Source organism: Elgaria multicarinata, chromosome 2, assembly GCF_023053635.1.
Source record: "Elgaria multicarinata webbii isolate HBS135686 ecotype San Diego chromosome 2, rElgMul1.1.pri, whole genome shotgun sequence".
NCBI classification, from domain to species: Eukaryota; Metazoa; Chordata; class Lepidosauria; order Squamata; family Anguidae; genus Elgaria; species Elgaria multicarinata.
Genome location: NC_086172.1, coordinates 77,362,114 through 77,368,346, shown reverse-complemented (window position 1 = coordinate 77,368,346; position 6,233 = coordinate 77,362,114). Strand labels below are relative to the sequence as shown.

The 6,233-nt window shown below is 44.1% G+C and overlaps 1 pseudogene; it reads right to left on the bottom strand.

Moving 5' to 3' along the window:
* Positions 1-1,450: 1,450 nt before the first annotated feature.
* On the bottom strand, positions 1,451-5,535 carry LOC134392462 (glycine N-acyltransferase-like protein 3; annotated as a pseudogene).
* Positions 5,536-6,233: the final 698 nt, after the last annotated feature.

The window sequence follows — 6,233 nt, the reverse complement described above, 5'->3', positions numbered from 1 at the left end:
CGGAGTTATCTTTATGTCTGCGCTTGGCAAAACAGCTACTCGAAAACATGATCATGAAACCTCTGGCAGTGCAGAATGTGGTGGGTTAATTCAAGATGCTCTTAGGAAAACTCTATTAGCATTCTTTATGTTAATAAAGTTGTACACAGTATAACTGGAGGACATAATTGACTTAGACTTGTGTTACGGTCCTACCAGCTGGCTCGTGAAGAAGAGCTTGAGGCTAGCCCTGCGCCCTCAAACACGGGCAATTTGTACCACCTACTCTGCTTCCGAATTCTTGTATCTCCTACCAGAAGCGCCTTTTTTGTGTTTCCTCTTCTGACACAAATTCAAAAAGAGAGCGACTGAGAGTGCCACCTGTGCTCTAGCATGTGAATATTTCAAACAAGGAGTTTGAGCTTTGTGGCAGATGTAGGTTGTTGCATGTCATATTCATTCACTACCTATCGGCGTGTAGCCTTTGGATGAGTTGAAGAAAAGCAGCCATTTCTGGGGAGATGACTGGAGCAAATCACAGTAGTATGTGACCAGATGGATATCATTCAGGAGTGGGCAACTTCTGGGGATTGGGGCCTGCACGCACACCCTCAGGGGAAGTGACGGCCACCCAAATCCCAGCGGTTTGGCAAGCTGGTGGGAGCCCAGTTCTTCCCACTGATTTTCTTTCCCAGCAGAATCACTGGGACTTCGGTGGTGGGGCTTGGGGGGGACCCGCAGAGAAAGCCACAGCAGCTGCATGTGGCCCGTGTGTTGCCCTAATGTGAATGAACACACACACAAACATAGTGTGTGATGCTGTAAGGAAGCAAGCAAGAATACAGAAGCAATGACCTCATGTACTGCACTGGTGGGGCTACTGGTATGATACACTCAAGTGACAGGTTTACATTCGCAAGACAGATAAATGGATGGGGGGTGAAAGTGGGGCAAACAATTACCCATGGGTGCTAAGGCCACACACATCTTTGTACCATTCCAGTAAACAACATCATGAAGGGCACCTTGAGTGTGTTCTCCAGACCTCATGGTAGGACCTCTTTTTTTGGCTCCTAGAATAGCCAGATGCACAGCTGCTGTTTGTAATACCTTAGATAATACTGTATAGTTGTTCTACTATAGCTACTTCATTCTTTATCATCAGTAAAGTTTACTTGAATAATTACTTTCTGGCAATGATAAAAAAAGTGACAGACGGACCCCCTCTCTTTGTGCTGAAAAGTCGAAACATTGTATCACCATCTGCTAGTCTTCAAGCCAATCTGTGTGCATTTTACAAATGTAGAAAAGGTACCATATACTTTAATTGGAATTTTGTGTTGTTAAAAAAAAAAGTCAAATATTGTCTAGCGCATACCTTAACAGTCATTTGCATCAATCACATTTGGACTCGCCAAATATTGCTTCATTTAAGATACTGTTTATAGACATTTGTGATTTTTTTCTGGCGTTTCACTCAGCTTCAGTGAGCGAGCACAAGTGGGGTGAGAGATGCTGGGTCACGGCCTATTAAGGAGCCGCATTCTTGGACGGTCAAGAGCTCCCAGTAGTAGTCCTGGTAGTTGGAGAGCTTAGGTCACTAGTGCACAGAAGCATGTGGTGGAGTGACAAGCCCATAGCTTCAAGAGCTTGAAATAGGGCAATTTAGGGTGTCTTTACTGGTTGAGCCTTTGAGGGGGGTATGAGGGGTATGCAGGGTCGTAGAAGAGGATGCAAGCAATGAAGGGGGCTCCCAGGCCTTGCATGGTCCTCTGCACAGGTGTGTTGTTATCGTTCAGAACATCGCTGTACACTGGGCAATCCATGCTCTGCAGTTTGTTGGCTGATGCTGCTATCACCATCTGAATGGAGCCTTTGCCATGGTGAGCTGGCATGGTGTAAGCGTGGGTCAAACCAACCGAGCAGGACCCAAGAGATGGGACAGCCTTCATTATCCAGGAGGCAGCTACTTGGGAAGTGGTGGATTAGCTGAGTCAGGTACCGGAGGCTCTGCTCGCTGCCCCCTATGTTCCAGGTCTCATTCAACAGGACAATATGGGTAGTTCCAAGTGATGAGTCTGGCCTGGGGAAGGAATGGAAGGTTGAAGGCCTACCCAGAAGTTGCGCAAAGGTGCTGTAAAAGCAAGAGCCAGCCAGAGTGCTCAGGTTGCACAGCAAAGGCCAAATCCAGTTTTGCAAGATACTCATGCAGCCTGAGATGGAAGTATGGGCTTCCCTGCACCTACCTTAAATTAAAAAGAGCAAAAAGGTATAACTGAGCCAACCTTCTACAGCATTCCTAGATCCAGATAGGCCCTCCAAGAACCCAGTGGCTCGTGCTAAGGCTTCAGCTAGGCCTTGTGGATGGACTTCGTTGCGGCTACGTTTCCCCAAAGAACAAGTAAGAGGGATAGATGAACTTCTGCCTCATAAGTATGCTATTGCTGCATTATTAATTTGATCTGCTGCTTGAGTATACATCCCTTCTTAAGAGTGGTACCAAAAAGCTTACCTGTTCCAACTAGCATCCTATGTGGTATGATAATACATATTTTACATGTCACTTACATTATTTGGTCCTGTACCAAGATTAGCAGAGTTCTTCTTGAAACAGCAGCAGTAAAAGTTATACAGGGGATAATTATGTTGTGCAAATGCTATGGCATCTATTAGGTTTACAGTAGTGTAGAACATCCAGGCATTGAGGAATCCTAGAACAGTAGAGTTGGAAGGGGCCTACAAGGCCATTGAGTCCAACCCCCTGCTCATTGCAGGGATCTACCTTAAAGCATCCCTGACAAATGGCTGTCCAACTGCCTTTTGATCACAGCCTGCACTTGAAATGTTGCAGCAGTGCTAATCTTTCAGCAACTAGAATATTGTAGTGTTCAACTACAGGAACATACCAACCCCACTGCTTGTCCAATTGATGGCCTCAACCCTTCTCCCCTGCAAGATTGGGCCAAGGACATATCCCGCCTTCATGCCAAACACAGTTACATCTGTGCCTTTTGTAAAACCTGTAAATAGGTCCACAATTGTTGGCTTGACTTACTAGCCAGCTATTATGTGGTTGCCATCACTCTCTACTCTTCTGTTGAGTCCTCTAGCATGGACAGAAGGGTTGGGAGAGAAGGGACGGATCATCTGCCATTTAGCTGATGCATAGACCAGTAAGGAACAGTGGGAGTCTCTCCTGCCACTCAGAAGGGACTCCTGTTCCTTACTTGCTCAGAAATGGTACTGGAAAAGAGACCTCAGTCTCTGCAATGCTGCATGTCCTGCTTGATAAAGGTCAAGATCTTTTCCTAGTATTGTAATTTCAATTGAAATTTGTACAGATAAGACCTTTAAGTCCTATGCGCTCCAGGCACTAGGGGTTTCCTAACTGTTCCTCTTTGAAAATGTGATCAACCGTTCCAATGACTTAGCATAAGAGTTTCTGCTAGGTCTTGTGTTTGTTATTCATTTAGGACCTTTTCCCAGCTCCATATCCTCAGTAAGTGGGAGCCATGAAGAAAAGCTCTCCATTGTTCTATTAAGTTTCTAGTCCCTTAACTACAATCCCTGCCTGAGCTTTTAGCCCAGGAATGAGATTATACCTTTGTCTATATCTGCAAATTCAATTGCAACTGGTTTTGCCTTAGCCTCTTTTTCATACTAGTCTGTTGCTTAGTATGCCTCTTTATCCACACAACCCAAGGGACCAGTCTATCGTTGATGCTACTCTAGGGATCAAGGGAAACATTCCTCTCTTAGATGTCCAGCATTTCTCATCTGCAGCAAAATCTCTCTCTGGGGCCATGCAATGACAGCTTGGAAGCTGACCAGGAATCCACTAAGACCTCCTGATGAATCACATTTCCCTGGTAGACATTCAGCACAGACCCATAAACCTGGTGGGACAGGAGAAATATGCATTTCGGCTCTCTTGACATAACAGAAACCGCATAAAAAGAGAACCTAACTGAGCCCTTCTTTTCCCCAGCCCTGTGATTCCTCTGAAAAATTTCACTGCTGCATTTAGACTTTTAAAAAATCCCATTAGTGACAATGGAGGATTTTTAAAAGTGAGTGTGTGTCAGTTAGTCATTGCAGGGGAGCGAATGACAGTTTATGATATAGATTGTTGATTGCTAATATATATTAACATTTTTCATAAAAAGTCCCACTCACATAAATCAATTAAAATTAATAACATTTTTAAATGCTTGCAATTCCTTGCAGCTGTGGAAAACAGGCATTAACGACAATGAATAAGGCTTTTTGCCTTATTCACCATGGTTAAAGCTGTGGTTTAAGGTGTCTTCTGGACAAGGCCATTGGCTGTAGCCGTCTCAGTGAAAGGGCTGACCACAAGGCAAAGTATATACCATGCCAATGTTCTAGCAGACAGGTTTCAGCTCAATGGAGCTCAGGCAAAGGCAGAAGTGGTTAAGATAACAGCCGAAGGATGAAGCACAGGCAATCGCTCAAGATATATGGAGTCAAGTGAAAGCAGAAGTGGCCAAAATAGCAGACAGCAGTCAAACACAGGGAGTCAGATACATACACAGTCTATTGGCCAAGTCAAACAGGAGTCCAAGGGGGTTCCATTACAAGACAGGATCAGGAGAACAGGAGAGGAGACAGTAAGAATTCATACAACATTGTTTCTGGCACTGGCAGTGCAGACATTGAAGGCTTTTAATCACAAAGGGTGAAGAGTCCCACACCCAAGCTCAGCTGCTGTGCATTAAAGCTCTACTTCTCACAGGAGCCCTACTGGCCTGTTGCTTGAGGGGGCCATAGGGGTGGGTGTGCTCGGCCTCTGCTTCGGTGTTAGAGCCCCCTCAGCCTTACAGGGAAAGACCTGCAGCCATCTCCCCCGAAAGCCCAGGCTCCTCCTGGTATTGTGCCAGCGATTGATCAAGAGGGCCCTACGTTTCCGGAAGGTCTAGTTCCTCTGAGGATTTCTCCACTACATGTACAATACATGTACCCTGATATGCCAAGATCTCTTAATGTTGGCATACTACCAGGAGAAGTGTATATTATTGAAAACATCATCTTTCCGGACAGCATAACAACAAGAACAAAACCACTTTAAGCTCAGGAATAGGCAACTTGTGGCCCTGCAGATGCTTTGGCCGACAACTTCCATCAGCCCTAGACAGAATAGCCAATGCTGAGGGATTATGGGAGTTATAGGCCATAACATCTGCAAGGCCACAACTTGCCCACAGTTTTTAATAAAAATGCAAACAATATTACCAGGAAGTGTTATCATTTAAACTGCTAATGTGAAGTAGGAACTCCACCAAAGAAAAGGAAGTATCCAACCTCCACTTGATTATTGTCCTTTTCATCTGACTTCCTCTGTGCCAATCTGTAGTACGGAAACTTGAAAACCTCATTTACAGTGGGAGCAACTGCCATTGCTCCTGTTCTGAAAAAAGTTCCAGAGTTGTGCTCTGTATTCCCCCATCAGTAAACCATTCCTCTTACCTGCCTGGCATGATGGAAGGAGCAAGAGTCACCAGTGGTAATTAGGATGGAAGCAAGAAGAAGGTGAAGAATCCTCTCTGAAATTGTCCTCATGCAGCATACACAAATCTCTCTCCCCTTCCCTCCTTCCCAGTCCTGAGATATGAGACCCCACGGGAAAATATCACACCAGCGTGGAAGCAGTCTTCCTGTCCCTGTCATGCATACATTTATTTTATGTTTAAAAGAAATCCATCATAGTTAAGGAGAAAGGAGAAAAATCAATATGCAGCAGGAGATACCAGGGAAAATGCATGGCTATCTAGGAGGACTAGATGGTGGGAGGGAACTAGAACAAGAATATGAGGAATAAAAGTTCCTAAGTCTCATAAAAGGTAAGTGGTATACATTCTTATCAAGCGTCACACTTTAGCAAGGCCTTCCCAGAAATACTCTTATTTCTTATAATAGCTTAAAAAGTGGACAACAATCTATTTGAAAGAATAGAGATGCCCAAAACATAATCCACATGTGTGTGTGTAAATAAAAATGAAAAAAATAAATTTGATATTATTTAACCTTGCTGCCACATATTCTTACATGATTACATTTTACCATTTTCCTCTGTTTTTTGTAAAACCAACACCAATTATTTTTTTACCATCTAATGATTTACAATCAAACCTCTAGCTATGTGAGCAAATTGACTAAAGTTGTAATCCAAAGCACATATACTACGCAGGGAGCACATCCTATTGATTTCTATGTAAGCAAACCTGGGATTGGGC